Below are 22,239 nucleotides of genomic sequence, written 5' to 3'. Positions count from 1 at the left end.
TACTATCTCTGCTCAGTATTCTCTACTCTTCTCTACTACTACTACTACTATTTTCTCATAGCTAGTGAGGGCAACGGCGGGCGAGCGGGGGCGGTGGGGCGGTGGCAGGCGGGCGGGCAAGAGGAGCAGATGGGCGGGGAGGAGGCAGACTGCGACGGGCGGACGGGCGAGGCGTGGGCAAGGCGCCGTCGGGCGGGGAAGCAGCAGCAGTGGCCGGTGGGCGCGGAACCGCGCAGGCGAGGCGGTGGATGCTTACACGGGCGGGTGGCGTAGGCGGCCGGCGGGCGGGGAAGCGGCGGCGGTGGTCGGTGGGAGCGAAGCCACGCAAGCGAGTGGCGTAGGCGGCCGGTGGTTGCGGTGCCGCGCAGGCGACGGCGGCGGTTGCTAAGGTGGGCAGGTGGCGCAGGTGGGGGCGGGATCAGGAGCGGCAGCAGCTGCTGCAGGCGGGCGCAGAAGCGGCGTCGGCGGCCGGCGAGCAACGACGACGACGGAGGGTACGTTGATCCGGAAATCCCGATGAGGGCGGGAGCAAGAACGTTGAGGTATGGCGTGAGGAGAGTGAATTGCTATATTTGGCCGAACTCTCTCCGATTTGGTGCAACGTCTATTTTTTGGAGGCCTCGATGCCGTATCTGTTGGAGGGACAATTTCTTATCCCATGCGCTATATTTCGAATGGAGTACCGGATAGAGGATCTGCTAGGGATTTTTTTTTCCACATCGAATCTTTCGACACATGCATAGAGCATTAAATATAAATATAAAAAAACTAATTGCATAGTTTGCATGGAAATCGCGAGACAAATCTTTTAAGCCTAATTAGTCCATGATTAGCCATAAAGTGTTACAGTAACCCCACGTGTGCTAATGATGGATTAATTAGGCTTAATAAATTCATCTCGCGGTTTCCAGCCTAGTTATGAAATTAGTTTTTTCATTCGTGTCCGTAAACCTCTTCCGACATCCGGTCAAACGTCCGATGTGACATCCAAAAATTTTCTTTTCACGAACTAAACACACCCAAAGGAGAAACACAACAAATCACACGATATCTATTATCTATATGTCTATTTTTATCTCTACTATTATAAAAATTGAAGATGTTTTTGCCGATACTTTTGGTACGTCATCCGTGTTTGAATCGGTTTTTAAGTTCAATCGCTTTTGGAAATACAGATCCGTGTTTGAGTCGGTTTTTAACTTTGTTTGTTTTTAGAAATACAGAAGAAGTCATATAAGAAATCTCTTTAAAAACTTGCATGTTAACTTGAGACGACCGGACCTCTAATTGCAGCTCATGATTTTGTAAAAAGAATATCCAAGCGAATTCCCACGGTGAATTTCACCTTAGCTAAACCGTACAACAATAATAATATTAAAACGTTGCAACGCACGGGTATTTTTTCTAGTCTATACTAGTATAAAAAGGAGTAGTTCAGTTTACCCCTTCCAATTCAATAGGTTAAATCAGGGCCTGTTTAGTTCGCGAAATGAAAATTTTCGGGTGTCACATCGGACGTTTGACCGGATGTCGGAAAGGGTTTTTGGACATGAATGAGAAAACTAATTTCATAACTCGCCTGTAAACCGTGAGACGAATCTTTTGAACCTAATTAATCCGCCATTAGCACATGTGGATTACTGTAGCACTTATGGCTAATCATGGACTAATTAGGCTCAAAAGATTCGTCTCATGATTTCCTCCCTAACTGTGCAATTAGTTTTTCTTTTAATCTATATTTAATACTTCATACATGTGTCCAAAGATTCGATGTGATGTTTTTGGGAAAAAAATTTTGGAAACTAAACATGGCCTCAATGGTGAAATCCCTACCCTTCGCCTGCCCATCACGGCGATCGTGGTTCCCTGTCGGCTAGCGTCGATGGCACTCTTCCTTCTCCCCTTGATATTGCCCTCGATGTCGTGCCACCTACACTCAGATTTCGCCATCCGCAATTAAAACCACTCGGCCTTCTCCCTCGCTCAATCTCGCTGGCCGTCTCTAGCACCGTAGCCCGCCAGCCGCTTCCATCCATGCATTCGCTACTACCGTAACGGTCTCTGCCTTCCCTTCGTTGCTGCGGCGCCACGCCAATCTTCGTTTTCCCTTTCGCCGCCACACCACGGGCTCAATCAGTCGCCCATCCCGTGCATACGCTGCCATCCGTTGAGCCTCCTCTGCTACATCGCGCCCCAAGGGTCATCAAGTCACCTCCACTAGCCGTCGTGCGGGGCAAGCCTTGCTGCCGCACGGCATGGAGTAAGTGGTTTTCCGTCGGAGTCCTTGCTGCTCCGTGATTCTGCCACCAGAGCATTCTCGAGTCCGCATATGACAAAAAATGACGGACCAATTCGATCGCAGTTCCTCTTGACAGCGGGTTAGTAATATCAATCCATTGAGTGCTAATTCCATTATTTCAGCTTACATGTTATGTTAATGATTATTGAAACACGTCCTAATTTGATTACTACTTCCTGACAACATGATTGGCCTCGACTGGATTTGAATAATCACCCAAGGTCAGAAAGCGACTGGCCTCTGCTTATTTCAATGAACATACAGAGCACTGTATCACAATCGCCTGCACTAACAGGTAAAATACACACTGAATAGGGACATTGTGTTGTTATGGATGTATTGATGTCTTCTTTTTTTGCCAAAACATTTGATTTATTTTATACATATGATTTCCTTCATCTGAATTGCTTCCTGTATTGTACATAGATTTTCACTAATGTTATGTATATTTTTTTAATTTGCTGAACTCCCAGGATTAAACTTGGTTACTAAATGTTATGGTTCCTTTAATCACAGCCAACCAACGGATATGCACATATGAGGTAAAATTTGTCATCGGAAAGTTAATAAAATTTTCTTTACTTTTGGAGAAAGTGTAACTTGTGGGTTTTGATATACCATTTGAATTGAGAAATTTTTCAACCTTCAGATGTACCTCTTCCTTATATCTGATCCCATTGAATGATAGAGTGCAGTGGCTACCGATGATGTGGCTGAACATTCATATAATAGGAAAAATCAGAACATCATTTTCTTTTAGGACATAAAGCTCACCACTAATTGCACATCGGCCTAGAATGTGTTGGATATGGTTCTGACTGGATGTAGTCCCTTGATAACTTCTTCTACATATGGAACATATGGAAGTAAAGAAATGGTTTAATTTTTGATAATATTGCTCTTTTTGTTTCCTCTTAGAGAGTTCTCTTTAAGAATGATCTCTCCCTTTTAGTCCATAGGCTTAATTTATTTGAGAGAGATACACTTACTAATTGGATTAATATGTTGTAATTATTTTCCTTTTATTTTTTTTCAATATATTAACTGTGGGGGCTTTCCCTACAGTGTTTTCCCTTAAAAAAAAATAACTTCTTCTACAATCACATATTCTTTTGAGGATGGGATAATTATTAGGAAAACATAGATGGTAAAATTATTGTAATAATTGCCACTTAGACCGGTGCTATGCCTATGAGCATGTGACATTATCAAAGTTTATGCTTTTGTAGGTGTGACAGAAACATCTGAGGGCCAGTTTCAGGGGGACATATTGCCATTTCGCATTAGTTTCTCATTGTTGTGTGCATGCATAGGCAAAGGAGAAGAGTGTAGGGAAACACTAATCATTCCTTAAAGGGATATCTCCTTATTTTTACATGTCCCTTAAAAGGTTATCAAAAAAATTGAAAAAAAAATAGTAAGATAGATCAATATGTGATATATCATTCCGTAAACATGCATATTCAAATTCAACTTATACAATTAAAAACAAAAACAACAAATTTGACAATGAATAGAATGTGTAAATCATGGTTAAATTTGTTATTTTTGTTTTGAATTGTATAAATCGAATTTTAACTTACATGTTCGTTTCAAATTATATAAGTCAAATTTTTAAAAAAGATAACTTCTTCTACAATTACATCAAGATGTGCTTTGCATTTAGACAAAAAAATATAGATCCTAAATTAGAAACATGCATATTCAATTTCAACTTATACAATTAGAAACAAAAACAACAAATTTGACAATGAACAGAATGCGTAAATCGTGGTTAAATTTGTTATTTTTGTTTCAAATTGTAAAAGTCGAATTTTAACTTACATGTTTGTGGAAAGGTATATCATATATTGATCTATCTTAACATTTCTTTTTAAAATTTGTTGATGATTTTTTAAATGAAATGCACAAAATGAGAGGGTGCCCTCTCGAGGGATAAAAATCCATCTCCACGAGTGGTCTTTATAGTGGCCAAGGACTTGCTATCGACATGCCAAAATTCACCTTTTTAACATTATCAACTCTTGTTCCTGGGTGATTGGGAGAGAAAACACCTCGTTTTCTGTACGCACACTTCCGAAACTACTAAACGGTGCGTTTTTTAAAAAATTTTCTATAGAAAAGTTGTTTTAAAAAATCATATTAATCCATTCTTAAAATTTAAAATAGTTAATACTCAATTAATCATGCGTTAATGGCTCACCTTATTTTGCGTATCTTCTCAATCTTCTCTTTTCCTCTCCTCTCAAACAATCCCTCCGTGGTGTGAAGGTAATCTCACTTGAATTAGTATAGGCTACCATTTACACCTGAACATTAGAAACCGGAAATCTATTGGGCAAATACTTATTTTGCGGGTGAACATTTTTTTATTAAATTTCAGACTTCGGTGTGTCCTATGGTCAGAATGCAGTACCTTTTAGACTTATTCATTCTGGATTACAAACTCTGGAAAACGGTTGGAGATACACAGATATTACCCAACAAGAAAAACCAGGACATTCCATTTATTTCTCTACTCCTCCTTTCATATATATCTATGTTCGTTATTCTTCAATTTCTTTCATGTAGATATTTATTCTAAAGCGATGTTAATCCATTAAATTATGCATGCTACATATTAAGTCCTATACCAAACTGTGGAGATTATGGATACCCCATATCTACATGACAGTTATAATTTAGTCGGATATATGGTACCAAATATAGATAGAATATCTCTATGAGGACTCGGGTTAGATTCTAAACTTGTATGTCAAGAAAATACCCGGGATCCTAGTCGGTTACGATTGTATTTTATCTATAATCCCATATTCCGTTAGGATATGGACGGTACTTTGTAAAGCGAACTCCTTCCCCTATATAAGGAGGGTCCATGTGCCTCTCGGGGCGCGATTCTTTTTTCCAATTTATACAATCAATAACACACTCGGCGGAATCATCCCCGGACAGGAGTAGGGTATTACTTCTTGAATAAGAAGACCTGAACATGTATAAAATCCCTTGTCTCCAAACCCATCCACTTTCCTAGCTTGATAGCCACCCCCTTTTATTATTGTCGAAATCTTGCTTCGACAGTTGGCGCGCCAGGTAGGGGCAGCGTCAAGTTTTTGCCGACTAAGTGCGATGGGTTCCGTTTCTGGCATCGACGACTTCGCCTTCCCTCCTGAGCAGACGTTCCGGTTCGGCAGCCTCAACTTCATCACCAACGACTTCGGCAAGATCTCTCTCCTTGACTCGGATTCCAACCAGTCGGGAAGAGACCAGGTCCCTGTGCCGTTCGGTATTCCGAACTCGGCCGAGGCCTACTCCAAGATCATCTCTCCCGAGTCGGCTTCAAACCACTCGGACGAGATCCAATCTACTTTTCCGCCACCAGATCAAGACGACGGGTCCTATCCCTCAATCCTGATGAAACTTCCTGATGATTTGGCCGCTGTCTTCACAGTCAAGACATCTCCCACTCGAAGATCTAGGCGAGCTCCGGCTTCGGCCCCGATCCGATCTAGATCCAGGGAGGTTGGCGTTATACTCCAACCTCTTGGGACAGTCTCGACGTATGAGATTTTTACTCGGATTCCTATCAAACATGTCTATTTTTGGACCTTTGAGTATTTATCACTCAACCCTTCTTGTATTTTTTGTCCTTGATATGTTCAAGTTGAGAAGCAGTCGGCTGGGTATCTTACTAAGTACCATGCGTGCTTCGCTATAAAACCACTCGGTTCTTGACTATATGTTTAGTTTTTTAACTAATCACATAGTCGGGGGCTACACCTAATTAGGTGCATCTACTCGATGCACCATGTTTTATTTTCGCCCTTCGCAGTCTTTGATTTTAGCACTCGGCAAGCTGGAGCAAGTTGAATTGAAGCACTCGGATTACTGTTTTTTGTTTTGAGAAGGCTATTACTGTCAATTGCGAAGGTCTCGGGGACTACTGTGGAGATGATGGATACCCCATATCTACATGACAGTTATAATTTAGTCGGATATATGGTACCAAATATAGACAGAATATCTCTATAAGGACTCGGGTTAGATTCTAAACTTGTATGTCAAGAAAATACCCGGGATCCTAGTCGGTTACGATTGTATTTTATCTATAATCCCATATTCCGTTAGGATATGGACGGTACTTTGTAAAGTGGACTCCTTCCCCTATATAAGGAGGGTCCATGTGCCTCTCAGGACGCGATTCTTTTTTCCAATTTATACAATCAATAATACACTCGGCGGAATCATCCCCGGACAGGAGTAGGGTATTACTTCTTGAATAAGAAGGCCTGAACCTGTATAAAATCCCTTGTCTCTAAACCCATCCACTTTCCTAGCTTGATAGCCACCCCCTTTTATTATTGTCGAAATCTTGCTTCGACACAAATGTCCCTGTGTTTTTTGTGGTGTTTCTTTTTGCTATAGTCTGGTGTGGAAAATATGGTGAAGGAAAAGAAAATGCTAGATTTCTTTAAATTAAAAAGGTAGGTTTTCTTTTGCTATCCAGATTCAACATTTCTCATGGCTCATTATTTTACAAGATGATCATCTTTTGGTGTAATAATATTTGAGTTTTTTGCAATTAACCGGTTTACACTAAATTTCTATTAACTATGGAAAGAATGGTAAAACTTCACTTAGAGCACGTGGTTGTGAACTTGTCAGGTTCAAATCCAAATCTTATTATCCATTTCAGAAATCAATCACTTGACATGTGAAGTCACATTTGTTCAAGCTACCTTTTGGCTTATTTAGTCATTTCACTGTCGAAGGGAAGCCACATTTGTTCCTTTCTTTTGTAACATAGCCATTCAGTGGATATAAAAAGCTATATACCATTCTAGCTTCATTCTTCCCTGTTATTTTCGGTTTGACATATTTTAGTCCATGGGTTGTTGACAGAGAATTAAGAAATAATTTCTTTAGTTTTTTTTTGTTTGTTGAAGGTGAAACAAAAAGTCGGCAGACCTTGCTGTGTGGCAAACGAATGAGGTTGTGGGGTCAAGAGAGATGAGCAATCCATATTGCTTGATCCTAATTCGGGCATGATGGTGGAGGCGGTGAGAAGTTAAGTAGCGTGAAAAGCATAGTTTCTCAAACCTTTGGTTTGAGACTTTTACTTTTATTTTGTATATTGATTCTGATGGCGGATATTTTGCTGGCTACCTAGCGAAATTCAATTGCCACACATAAACAATGTGTGGGGTTTAATTCCTTTTTTATGTAATAGTTTTAATTTATGTTTTTCAATACGTGCATTGCACGTGCACTACTACTAGTCTTACAAAAAGGTAAATTGATACAACGATTTGGAATTAGGTAGGTACGACTTATTGTAGCAATTAGCAAGTGGGTGCATCTTAATACAATAACTTAAGAATGTTCCTCCGTCTCACAAAAAAACCACACCTAGGATACTATTGTGTCAAATCCAATCCTAGATTGGTTTTTTTAGACGAAGGGAGTACTATTTTAGTGCAGCAATTTAGCTAAGTATGTGTTATTTTGGTTAACGAATGCTAGATGAGTTTTTTCATGATATCATGTTATATTATAATGTTGAATTTAATCTATAAAAAACTAATTGCTCATCCAATTTATACCGCCATCTTGGATTTTTTTCTTCACCTTCTAAAATCTCAACCAAAATACATAATTCTTTTGATATTAAAATATAATTGAGAGTTAATAAATTGAAGTATGCTTATACAAATTTCACAAGTATATTGAAAAAAGGAGTACTTAATTAAGTTTAGTTTTTTGCATCCATATACTCACCTATTAAATTTTTGCACTAAATAACACCCACTTGTCAAGTTATTACACTATAGCACGCACTTCTCAAGTTATTTCACTAAATTACACCCACCTGCCAAGTTATCATACCATGGATGCAATTTACTCTTTTACAAATTGTCGAACAATATTGCACCACGTTATTGCAAAGTGTTTTAACATGTATCAACACCATGAAAAAATTTTCAATAAAAATGTTTCGGATCTTTCATTGATTGAAGAAAAGTGTTTCATTGCTCAAAGAAAATATATTGAATTTTCAACACAGAGAAAAGGGGACCAACCATTTAACCGGTAAAACATAATCGAAGCACACTTGGAGCATTTAATTTATAGCGATTGAAACATCGAGTTTTCTCTATTGAGGGCCTGTTTGGCACAACTCTAGCTCTACCCCCACCTCTCCTGGAGCTGGAGCCCAGCCAAACAGTTTCAGTTCCACCTAAAGTGGGAGCGGAGCTGGGTGGAGTGCTCTCATAAAATGAACTAGAGAGGTGGAGCTGGATTTAGACAGCTCCACAACTCCACTCCAGACTCAACTCCTAGAGCTAAATTTAGGAGTTAGAGCTCTACCAAACAAGCCCTGAGACATCCACGGACCTCGCTTATCAAAGATATATATATATATATATATATATATATATATATATATATATATATATATATATATATATATATATATATATATATATATATATATATATATATATATATATATATATATATATATATATATATATATATATATATATATATATATATATATATATATATATATATATATATATATATATATATATATATATATATATATATATATTATACCATCAAAATTAACGTTGAAACATTTTGATCCAACACAAAAAATCGAAAAAATTGCAAAAAAAAAAATGTACCACTCAAGATCCTCCTTCCTCCTCTCCGGTGGCCAGCCATCACCGGGCTTGCCACTAGAGCACTCTTCCATGCTGCCAACGGATTGTGGCTGCCATTGTGTCACACCACCGTCGAGGAAGCTGAGGCCTAGCTCGCACCACCAACATCGAGGATGAGAGATCATCGTTGTCATGTCGCACTACCATCGAGGAAGACGTGGCCAACCACGTGCCACCCTCAAGGAAGTTGAGGTAGAGCTCTCGCCATGTTGCCCATGCCATGCTGAGGACGAGAGGCGAAGCTATTCTATGCCGTGTCGAGCGTTGGGAACGAGAGGCGGAGCTCGTTACTTTACCTCCATCGCATCAACAACGAGAGAGCACATCTGTTGGGGATGAGATATGGAGAGAGAAGATACGGATAGGGGAGCAAGAGGAAACGATTTTTGTGGTGAGAAATGTCTCCAAGAGATGTTGGGCGTTCGATATTTGGCTTGCTATGGACACTCGATATGAAGCGTTTCTGCAATACAAGTAGTAAGATTAGATAAAACTTTTTAAACTTTCTATCGACTTTTGAGGTCACGACTACGATATTTGGATGGTATGGAGATCTTCGATATTTGGTGTCTATTCTGATTTGTGCATCTTGTGTCTTGGCTTGTCTTGGTTTTTGTTGGTTTGTCCATTTCCTCCTAGGGTGCTTGTATTTATACCCATAGGTGTCCCCTTGTCCAAGTAGACTAGGGAGACCAATATGGATACGATCCAAATAGACTAGAGTTGCCCTCAGCAATCGGAGTTCGGTACCCTTCCTAGCCCCTAGCTGTTTTTATGGAAAAGCCATTTTCCACAAAGACAGCTTAAATCTTATAACCAAGCAAGCTGAAGCTGACAAAATCCTAGCCCCTAGCCATGAAGTTGGGAAAACCAATTCCCGATTGCACGGCTTAGTTAATACGCATTCAGAATAGAGCAAAGGAACGATATGATCGACTTCGAGACAGGGCGATATAAGAAAAGAGGATCAACGGACAAATATTGCATATACAAACACTTACAGAGGTTGTCGGAGAATCCATCTCTTGAACCCATCTCGTGGAGACCTTGAAGCATCAAAATCCCCCTAGCGCGCCACTGTCGACTTTTTAGGTTACGACTATGGTAGTTGCATGGTATGGACATCGTTGGTACCAGGGTATATGCAAGATTCAGGTAAAAGAGATAGAGACAAGGGTTTTTATATAGGTTCGGGCCCCTTATCTGATAGGTAATAGCCCTACTCCTGTTGGCCGAAGCCGGTGTTGCTCTTATTCATCTGAATCACACAAGTACAATATTTGGGATAACCTATCTAGCTGTCGTCGACTTGGCGGCATAGATAACCAACACGTAGTCAACGACAGGGTAGTCTTCCTTCTCGAGTACGAACTCACCGAGATCAGAGATGGCGCAAATCCCTCTTGTCGGCTTCCGCAGGCACCATATTGGGTATGTCTAGGCTCATCTCTGATGTCAATGTCTAGCGGCGTGTGTTGGTTTGTTCTGGCTTGTCTTGGCTTAGTCCCTCCTCCTCTTAGGGGTTTTGTATTTATACCCATAGATGTCCACTTGTCCAAGTAGAACTAGGGACACCAATATAGATACAATTTGAGTAGTCCTTATCATTTCCACATAGAATTCTACTTGTCCTTCCTTATCCGGAACTCCTTTTATATACGAGGTATGATTCCATATAAGACTTAGTATATGGTGGGTGATGAACCCTAAGTTCCACTCGAGACTCAAGGCTGTTGTTGGCCCGATCTTTCGGTGAGTTGAGATAACTACGATTTGGGAGACACGTTGACGGCCCAACTACAACCGTACAAGACATTGCGTTGCGCCTTAGCAATCGATACACCTCTCCATGGGTTGTTGATCTTGCCGGTACAAATCAACCTTATTCCTGCAAGCAAATCGAAGAAACAAGCAAGAACAAGATAAAAGCAATCTGAATTTCCAATAGTTGTTGAATACGAATGATAAGTTGGGGTTTCGAATACAAGCAGATGGATGGTCTAGCCGACGCGCGCGCTGCAAGGAAGTAGCAATGGCTAAACTTTCATCTAAACAAAACCCGAGAAACCCTTAAGGGGTACCTAGCTATTTAAGGAGGTGGGAGGACGACCAAGAGGGTCCTAGGGTCGTGCTCCACCAGCTTGGGGCGCACCCCACATGGGCCCCACCTGGTCCGGGGTCCCAAATGAAGTTACAAGCCCACAGGCCCATTATAGGTGACGCAGCACCTTGTTCCTGTGATTCCGGCCACACGAGATGGAATTCGGAGAAGAAGCTAGATCCGTTGGAAAGAGGGCTCCGAGAGCTTTCCATCAAATACTCACGGGCCGAAAACGGAGGTCGTATGCAGATTCGGCGGCTGTTTGAAGTCAACAGTGTAGTAGGTGGCCGAATCGGATTCCAGCACTGGGAGGACTTGATCTCGATGTCTTCTTGTTAGTCCATGATGTGAGCAATGGTTGCATCCGTGGTAGCCATGGTCACATCAGTGGGCCCCACTGAGCTTAGTCAATTACTATTGGGTATGTGGTATACATAACCATGATAGCGGCCAAAATGGCTCTCGCGCGGAAACAGCCTCCATGCGGCTCCGCCCCACAAGCTATATGACAACCATCACTGCTTCCAAGTTCACTTGCGAAGGCGATCAACGAGGCCGCACTACCAGGGCAGTCTCCATGTCACTGCATGCTCCACACAATCAGAGCTGCATCAGCTCACCGTGTCCGCTACGACCGGCGGACGGCTCCACAGCTGGCAACGTCGGCTGAAGCAAGCCATCGAGGCCAACTCGTCACTCCACGCGGCAGAAGCTGCCTTGACCTTGCTAGCTTTGCGGACGGACAACCCCGCTACTGTTGATATTTCTTAACGACATTACTAGAAATATAATTCCTAGCAATGATGTAGAAATATTCATGGTATACTTATGGTTACAGATATGATCCGCAAGCGCACGGATATACCATTTTTTTAATCCAAAGTGAAGATATGATAAGAGAGTACTATGCTAATAATTTATATATTACTTGCGTACATCAAGGTCGATGTAGGGGTTAAGTAATTCAAAGGTTAGGTGACACACAGAAGAAAGAACTATGATACTCTCACTAAATATAATCCAAGCTAAGTGGAGGAAGAATAAGAAAATAATTCATTCCTATACTTCTAATATGCAAACATCTTTAGTCTACACTTGTTAGTATACAGTCATGCAACCAATACCCCCTAACAGTGCCCTCCTGGTGTTTCGAGAGACCACCCCGGGTTGCCGAGTTCCTTACGACAATCTGTAATGGCTGTCCAACCGGGGCTAAATACGGAAAAGTACCCTCCCCAGGAATTTGTCTTAGGAATATATACTATCATGGAGGAATACCTGTACTGAGCTGTCACCATTAGCGACCCACCTCGACTGACCCGTAGCATATATGCTCAGATAGGGATACTTAATAATCTAGATACCACGTCTACATTATTAAATACTACTCTATATCCCCCGAGATGACATAGAGCAACCGAGCAATCGGACACTAAACCCACACCATTGCACCTCTCTGATAGACTAGCTACACAACTATATTGATACAAGTATAAAATGAAGTCGGTACTCAGATAATATAAATGGAATAAAATACCGAAGATGTATAAAGAAAAATATTCTATTAATTCAATAAGTCTTACAAAAGAAGAGAGGAAAGCTACTAGAGCCATACCCGAATTCTCCTGAAGACCCGAGGACTAAGAATACTATTCTAATTCCTACTCCACTAGCACTAGTATACTACTAAACTTGAGAGAGGGAGAGAGCTCTTCTTCTTGAGTGTGTGGAGAGAGTGAGGATGTGAGGTCCTTATATACGGCAGTTATGACGGTTATAAGTATGCGAAATGTCCATTCTGCCCCGCAACTGCCATCAGGACATCATCTAGAGCGTCCAAGCCAAAACCTGGAATCAACGGCAGAGATGGGGGTGCCGAACCATGGGCTTGGCCATTCTGGCCCCCTTAACTCCTCATAAGTCTGGATCTCAACAGCGTCCGATTGATTGATCGTTTATTTTGCTGTCGATTCTCGTCCATTTATATGTGCTTCTTCTGCATACATGTTAGTAGCATAGTATATAGTGGAAGTAGATATTTTATTTGGAAATTATGCATCGCAACCATAGCTAGTCTTCATTAATGGGGTAATATTGACGGTCGAAATTGGTCGATAACGACCGTCAACAGCTACCATGTCAAGCGTTGCCCCACACCTCAGTGCCTGCCTGGCTCCACGGGTGCTGCCAGCACTCCGTCGCTGCTGTCACGTCCCAAAACGACCCTAAAATGCATTCCTTAAATTATTCCTAAAATAAGAAAAATTCTTGTTAAAGTCTTCAACAATAAAATGTGTAAACCTAAAAGTCAAATGAGGCTTGGAGAATTTTTGTTTATTTTCTCAAAGCCTAAAATGCGTAATCAAATTTTAGTGGAATTTTCAGAGCACAAATAATAATTATCAAGAAATAAACAAAGTTTAATAGTTTTTCTAAAAAGAAAACCCTAAAATCCCTTCCCCTCTCTCTGGGCTGAATTCGGCCCATTCCCCTCCCCCTCTCTCTCCTTCCCCCGCGGCCCACTCGGCCTCCCCCTTCCCCCTCCCGCGCAGCCGCCGACAGGCGGGCCCGCCCGTCTACTCTCGCCGACAGGTGGGGCCCACCCGTCATCCCCCTCCTCCCGCCGCTCCCTCCGCTCACCCCGCACCTAGAACCGCCGCCGCCGCAAATCCCGCCACCCCCGGTCGTTCCTGCGTGCAATTGACTGAGGGGAAATATCCCCCGTGATTCCCTCCCCCTTTCCCCCCATTTTTACCTCCCTCTCTCTCTCGCGTTCAAACGGCCGGATTTGCCCCCACGAATCTCGCCGGCACCATTGATGGAGCCCGAGGACCCCGATCCGGTTTCCTTCCGCTCCGGCCCCCTTCCGTCGCCCCCAACCCTATTTAAACCCTCCCCGAGCTCCCCACCCCCGTTTTTGCCACTCACCGCCCCCTCTCCCCGTCGGAAACGAGCCCGCGCCGTCATCTCCTCTCTCCGCCGTCGCCGTCGACCTCCGGCCGGGCCTAGCCGCCCGCCGGGACCTTCTCCCGCCTCGACGTCGCCTCCTCCAGCTTCGCCGCACCGTCACCGACCTCGTCCACCCCTCCGTCCCGCTCGACGCCCGCCGGAACCCCGCCGCCCTCGTCGACCCAAGCCGCGCCGCCACCTTTTTCCGCTCCGGCTGCCTCCTTCGTCGCCGCTGATGCCCCGGGGTGAGCCGTGGACCGCCGCCTCCTTTTCCCCCTCCCCTTCCTCTCGGCCGACGCTCCACCGCGCCGATGGTCGCCGCCGGCAACCATCGGGGTGCGAGGGCCGCCTCCCGCCGGCTGTGCCGACGTGGCTGCCTTCGGGCGCACCGCGTGGCCGCCGTGTGGGGCTCGCCCGCCAGTTGCCCGTGCCCTTGGGTGCGGCTGACGCGTGGGCCCACGGCGTCGGTGGATGGCGAACCCGTGCGCCCGGTCCACCGTGGACCGTGTGGCTGCCGCGTGGGTCCCACTCCCGTGGACCCGGCTCACGTGTGTGCGCCTCGGTGCTGACACAATAATGTTTTTCAATTCAAAAAGAAATGAAGAAAATCGCAAATATTCACATTAAGAACATATAACCTTCAAATGGTTGTATCTTGGTCGTTTGAACTCGGAATTGCACCATTCAAGTCTCTAATTTTTCCTTAAGAGGTCAAGAACCCATTTTTGTGATTTGTTTCTTTTGGTTAAATGGATTTTAGTAGAGTAAAAGCCTTTTCTTTATCCGTTGGTTGTGTAGACGCTGTAGCTTCGGAAGATCCGCTCTACATTGAGGTTGAAGCCGACATTTGGGAAAGCGAGTAAGGCAAGTCATATCTCCTTTGAACATATTTTTGTCCCATGCTTTAAAATTATTTTGTTTTAAATTAATGCATTATCGCTTTATTTAAATTCCCGCATTATCACTGTTTTATTTAGCCATGCATATTTACCTTTGTTATGATCTTATTATTATTGTTATTGTTATTATTACCTTGTTCACCCTAGAGTAAACAAAACCCCACTAGTGTTTACCGTACTATGGTCTCACTAGTACCATTTTTAGGTAGAAGCTTCGCTATTTAAATTAGACAAACTTTAGGTGGATTTATAACTTTAGACTTTGGGAATTCTCATATCATTTGGACATTATGGAATGGTTGGCTTATGTGGAATTGGACACACACCTCCCCCTCTATTCAAAACCCCCAAAATGGTTTTACGCTGGGCTCGAGGTGCATGGTTTTAATAGTAGCACCTCGGCCATCATAAGGACCGGTCTTCGGGCCTCTGTTGCAAAGCACTACCGTACTTCCACATGTCTAGTGGGTAAGGCATACTTTGTGGCTCAGTCTGGTCGTGGGCAAAAGTACACGGATAGAGATGGACAAAGTTGGGGTCCGATGGACATCTCTAGGGCAAATGAAGGCTACACGAGCTGCGGCCCGGTAGTCGAGATGTCATGGCACAGGGCCGGTGTCCTGCAGCTAGGGGCTCAACCTTGGCCTACCAGTCCCGGGATTCCGGCCGTAGACAGGGTTGGGTCGGTACTCTTGTTTATGGCTGGGATGGGTTGGGAACTATGTTATGTCCTCCGTCCGTATGCCGTGGTGGTATGTGGCACGTGGTTACACGTGAGGAAGACGTGTCTTGTGGGTAAAGATGTACACCTCTGATCAGAGTATAATCTATTCGAATAGCCGCGCCCTCGGTTATGGGCAAGCCTAGCAATGTACCCAAGTTAGTGGTTTAATTCTTAAAACTTGCTGAACCACATGTGCCTGCCGTCATGTGCATGTGGTCGTTACCTTAGTCTTCCGCTGTTTTTCGTTTATCTTCATGTGTGCTAGGCCTTCGTTGCCCATGTAATAAATTAACTATTTACGCTTCCGCTTGTTAAACTCTGAATTGTATCAACTTTTGGTGTACCTTGCCTCCTGGGACAAGGAATATTACACGCACGTATGGAATGCCTGTTGGGTTAATTCCGGTCATGAAAGCTACCAACGCTCCCTTGTGCACAACAATAGTCACCGTTGTTCCCTCCGTTGCTGATCCCTCCACCGTGGTTGGTCGCAGCTCCCTCCACCGTTGGCAACGAAACCCTTGAATCAACCGCTACTCCCTCCGCTTGGGACGGATTGGGGATGGGATTGAGATATGGTTGATTAGTAATCAGGTGTATTTTGGTCACTTTGGGTTAGTATTTTTTTTTTATTTTCCTGAATGAAGTCCTGACGGTAGAGTGGAAACAGGGCAGACCAAAACTTTGGTTTTGAAAAGCAGGGTCAAATGAAAAAACATAAAAAAGTAGGGTCAAATTGATAGTTAGGTTTCATAATACGGTCAAATAACTAATTGTCGAAAACATTTATGTTGTGTCTTAGAGATTGATACACCTCTCCTATAAAGAAAGGAAGAGAAGGACTAGGATTGGAGGAAAAAAGCCATTCTTTGTTTCGGCCCTTCGAGGAAGAGCAAACTGAAGTATTGCCGCTTCATCCCATCGACGAGGTCACTGGTTTGACTGATCTGGCATGGGTTACATGTCGTTGTTGTTTCTTGGGTTACATGTCAGGTGTAACCGTCCCGGAAACCACCATAACTGCCACAACCGTCGTAGGGACCCACTTGTCAGTGCCCCAGAGAAGTTTGGAGTCCTGCTGGGCCGGCCCAGATTCGGCCGAACCGCCAAACCCTTGTGACGCCGGCTCCGGCTGGCCTTACACGTGGATGCTCTTGATCGCTCCCCAATGACGGTTGCAGGGCATATTGGACATTTCGCATAGGCTACAACCGTCATACCTGCCTATTTAAGGAGGAGCTCATCTACACTTCAAAACACACTCTAGCAAGCTCAACATTTCTCTCTATAGTTTAGTGTAGTATTCTAGTGCTAAGTGGAGTAGAATAGAATAGCTCTCGGAATCCTCGGAGTCTTCGAAGGAATTCATGTATGGCTCTAGTAGCTTTTCTTTATTCTTTTGTAAGACTTTCGGAATTAATGGAATATTATTCTTTATATACTCTCGGTACTTTAGTTTATCTAAGTATCGGCTTTACTTTATATATGTATCGCTATAGTTGTGTAACTAGGCTACCAGAGAGGTGTGTGGGTTTAATGTTCGATTATTCGGTTGCCCTATGTCATCTCGGGGGATATAGAGTACTATTTAATAATGTAGATGTGGTGTCTAGATTATTAAATATCATTATCTGGGCATATTATGCTGCGGGACAGTAGAGGTGGATGGCTGATGGTGGCAGCTCAGTACGGGTATTCCTCCACGTTATTATATATTCCTAAGAAACTCTCCTGGGGACGGTACTCCTCCGTATTTAGTCCCGGTTGGACGGCCATGACAGGTTGTCGTAAGAAACTCGACAACCCGTGGTGGTCTCTCGAAACACCAGAAGGGCATTGTTAGGGGGTATTGGTCGCACAACTGTGTACTAGCAGATGTAAACTAAGATTGAGTGTATACTATAAGTATTTGAATTGATTGCTTTTCTATTTCTTCCCCCACATAGCATAGGATTGTTTAACGAGAGATAAGAGTTTTTTTGATTCCTGTCACTCTACCCTTGTGAATATTTTAACCCCTGCTTAGACTCTGATCTACAAGTGACATATATACATTATTAGCATAGTTCTCTCTTACAATCTTCCCTTGGGATTAAATAAATACGATACCTTGGAATACTCCCGGGTGAAATGCTACAATGGTATATCCGTGCGCTTGCGAATTTCTTCTGTAACCATATATATACCAGGACCATTTCTGGCGCCATTGCTGGAAATTCATATTTTAGTAATGTCATTATGAAATACCAACACACGCATGCGAAGTGATCTATGCAAAGGCGATGGATGAAAAGTGTCATGAACAAAAAAAAACAAGCTTGTTAAGTAGGTAAAAGATAAGATGTGATTGGTTGTATTCATAATTCAAGATAGTGTTGACGTAAAACACGAGGCCTGAGAGATCTGCTTAACTCCAGTGCATGTCCAAAACTCGCCTTCGGGTATGCAAGCAACAAGAAACAAAGACAAAGAAACCGCGGTTAAACCTATAAACGATAGCCGATCGGCTAAGGGCCGATGACATATCATTTATCTTTGACCCGATATCATATATGTATCGATCGGCAGCCTTGAATAAATAAGAAGGAACTAAATCTACTCGATTGGTTGTAGATATTAACAATATATACTTTTTATATCAATATATACTTAAATCAAGTGATTGGGATAGATCGGTCGCCATGCCGAAACAGTATAAATCACTTAGATCGAAATATATATTAATAATGGGACTATATATGTTCATAGCATAGCCGATCAGATAGATCTAGCATGTATCGGCTAATACTTCGATACCACTCTATACTAAGATATTAAATCAAGCAGAATATATCAAACAAAGGCCTAATATACTTAAATGCAATAAGATCTTAAAATAAAGGGCAGATTTAACATATCAATGAAACATATATAGAGTAAATATAGTTAAATCAGGTAAGATCGGTTGAAACCCCGATACTACCCTAATCGGCAACCAAGAAGCAGGCTAGAGATTAAGATTCTAATCACGACTTATAAGATCAAACTCAACTGATGCAGCTATAAGTATGAAAAGAAGGACAATATCTAAACAATCAAGCCATTGGAAGTTTCATAGAGTGGTGGATACCTCATATAATCTAAGTCAACATCGATATCTAACCTAATCGGCTGCCCTCTACCGACAGATGTTAGCCGATTGTAGATTAGATTGTAGATTAGATAGCGATATTACTAGAGATTATGTTAGATATATGATAACTCGACAAATTACATAAACAAGACTAGAGTATCATAAAGATGGAAGCACTAATCCCGAGAACGTAAGCCGCCATAACAAGTTTTACCTCTTGTTGAAGATCGAAACCGATGCAGCTCAACCCGAAAGTAAGAACTCGTCGAAACAAAATAAAAGTAAAAAGGGTGGCGATGCGCTGAGATTGCATTGAACGTCTATTCATTGATTACATGGGGTTCGGGGTCTATTTATACCCGAGAATTACAAACTATATCCATATCGGACACGTCTCTTATCTCTAACAAACTCTAATATATCATAAGTCTTTATGACAGACTTTTGCCCAAACATATCTCTAAGGAAATTACACAAAATATCCTAATTAATAGATACAATTGCCTTCTCAGGACTATCCATGCGTGGCAATCATCTTGAAGCATATCAATTCAACCCGATGACGTATACCAAGTCGTATTGTCGGAATCGGCTGTATCATCTAACCCAGTCTGACTCGGATTTAGCCGATCCCGATTGTAGCCGATTTGGACTCCAGCCGATTCTTACTCTGTTTCCGCAACGATCTTCATCTTCGATTCCGCTTCGATCTAATCTTCTTTTTCGATACTGATATTACCAAATTTGGTCATTAACAGATAGTCTTGGTTACAACAGGACTAATTATTTTTAGGTCTGCTTATCTAACATTTGACATAATTTTTTTTTTAAAAAAAGGCATATGTACCTAAGACAATCATATTTAATTACAATAAAACTAAGGTGTAAGTAGTATGTAACTACATGAAAACTGCTATAGCTTGATGGGATAGACAAGCGCACCTAATCACCCACGTCATGCGATTTACTATTCGCAAGGGAAAAGTAGGACGGATGTATTATTATTATTATTATTATTATTATTATTATTATTATTATTATTATTATTATTATTATTATTATTGGAATGTGGCGTTCCAATGGCTTAATTGCGAAGACTAGTACTCCTAGATGGGACTTTTTTTTGACAAATTGGCCATTTACAAAAACTTATTTTGAAACTAGTCCCTACCAAAAAACTTCAACCAAAAAATAGGCCGTCGGCTCAGCACCAAGAGCGCTGGCACTGAGGTTATACCCAGAAGCGCTAACAGGCCTGGCGCTGACATCGTGTCACCGTGACGGCCGAGCGCCTCCCGCTGCCAACGTGGCAGGGATGTCAGCGCCAATTTCCATGGCGCATTGGTGCTGAGATACCCAACCTCAGCGCCAAACACATTGGTGCTGACTGTTGGAACTTAACCATTGGCTACCTCAACGCCAAGTGATATTTGGGAAAACGTTCAATCTGAAAACGTTCTATTTCAAATAATGCGTTTTTGTCAAAGTTTCATGGATGAGCTGTATAGATATTTTGGGCCCGATCAGGTATTCCTATCAGATATAATATCTTTTTTTTTAGATTATGTCATTTTTCTATATCAGAAGGTATTCCGATTAGAAAAATGGAATCAAATTGTTTTGATCTAAATCAGAAGGTCTGGTTCTAGTTTCCGAACAGAAGCTACTGGATACGGACTGGTAAAGTGTTGCCTTAACATTTCCTGTGAGCAGAAACTATTGTATTCCCTCCGTCACTAAATATTTGACACAGTTAACTCTTTTTAACATGTTTGACCGTTCATCTTATTAAAAAAGTAATTATTAATTCTTTTCCTATCATTTGATTCATTGTTAAATATACTTTTATATATACATATAGTTTTACATATTTTATAATTTTTTTAATAAGACGAACGGTCAAACATGTTTTAAAAAATCAACGGCGTTAAATATTTAGGGAATATTTGGGGACAGAGGGAGTATATCATGTTGCTTGCTACTATCATTCTTTCACAACTTTCCCTTTTTGTTCCTGTTGAAAAGAGTAATTTTATAACCTGTTGCAGGTATTCTTTGCACGTGTAGTTCTTGCTGATATGAACAAGGAACTCAAAGGATTAAGATTTTAACATAGATCTATTTAGTTTATTTGTATATAGTTTTGTAACCATTTGGGACTTCCTAATGTGCATGGCTTCTGCAGATGTGTGATAAGTGGTTCTGGAAGGATAGCAATGCATGTATTGGAAAAGCTTCTGATCAACTAACGTGCCCCATTACTTCTGTTACATGGTACTGACAATTGCCTACATAATACACCAACATCTCTATAAGGTCCTCAATGCATGGATGCATGCCTGATGAATCAACATATAGAAGTCTTATATGAGATTTGCTTAAAAACATCCTTTTTGTGCTTGCTTAAAAGTCAATGGAACAATTCTAATGCATATTGAATTTACAACCACCGGTCACAACGTTCCTAATATCTATGCCTATCAACATCAAAATTAATCAATATGAATCCCCAAAATATTTACAATACACATCCCTCTCAAGTCTCAACTTCACTCTAAGCAAAATAGTGCATAACTTACAAAAAAAACTATATGAATCCTCTATACTTACAACTATAACATCGCATACTTACCCACATTCCCTAATCCACACCACAACCCGAGCCACATTTAACAACCCATGATTTCAACAAAAAAAACTCTACAAAAATGAGGAAAACATTGAGAAAATTAGGGTTTTTAGAGAGGATTTACCTTGCAAATTAATATCCAACGCAATGCCCACCAAATCTAAAGTCTTCAAACCTCCCCCCGGCTGCTCGTCGCTCAGCGCTTTGCGCTGGCGTGGACGTGGCCGGGGTGCGACACGTCGCGCGGCGCTGGAGGACGGAGGGATTTCGTGAGCGCTCCTGCATCCGCGTCGTCTCTAGAATTTTGCATAAAAACCCTCGCATTTATAGATATTTTGTTATATGTCCTCGCTGCAATTTTTTTGGTTTACAAATATTGCGTTTAGGCCCTTCGTGTCATATGAAATCCAATACGAAGGAGATAAAAGGGAAAAAAGGACCGCGCCCTGAATCGTGTAAACTGATGGGTCTTTGCGCAAAAGGCTCTCCCCGAGAACCTCCCCAGCCCCCAGGCATGTCAAAACAAAAAAAAAAAGAAAAAAAACCCCAGCCGCCGCACCCCTCTCATCTCTCTCGTTCTCTCCTACGCGCCGCCTGGATGTGGCAGGGCGTGGCCGCCGCCCGGTGTCCTCCCAGCGCCCCTTCCTCCCCCGCTACGCCGTGCGGCCCCCTCTCCACGTCACGTCGTCGCTGCCACCGCCGCGGCGCACTCTTGTCGGGGTAGTTAAAGATGAGGGCTATCTGCTCGCACCACAGAATTTTGGACGGCGTGGACGCACGCACGTGTATCCACGTCCC

At 42.3% G+C, this 22,239-nt stretch overlaps 1 long non-coding RNA gene across 1 annotated transcript; it reads left to right on the top strand.

The window, feature by feature from the left end:
* Positions 1-1,949: 1,949 nt before the first annotated feature.
* On the top strand, positions 1,950-7,622 carry LOC107275663 (uncharacterized). Its single transcript, XR_001547081.3, has 4 exons — positions 1,950-2,378; positions 2,526-2,594; positions 2,773-2,841; positions 7,243-7,622. It is a non-coding gene; the product is annotated as an uncharacterized lncRNA (long non-coding RNA).
* Positions 7,623-22,239: the final 14,617 nt, after the last annotated feature.

This window comes from Oryza sativa, chromosome 1 (genome assembly GCF_034140825.1).
Source record: "Oryza sativa Japonica Group chromosome 1, ASM3414082v1".
Lineage (NCBI taxonomy): Eukaryota > Viridiplantae > Streptophyta > Magnoliopsida > Poales > Poaceae > Oryza > Oryza sativa.
The sequence above is the reverse complement of the archived record's forward strand: the minus strand, read 5'-3'. Positions and strand labels throughout refer to the sequence as shown.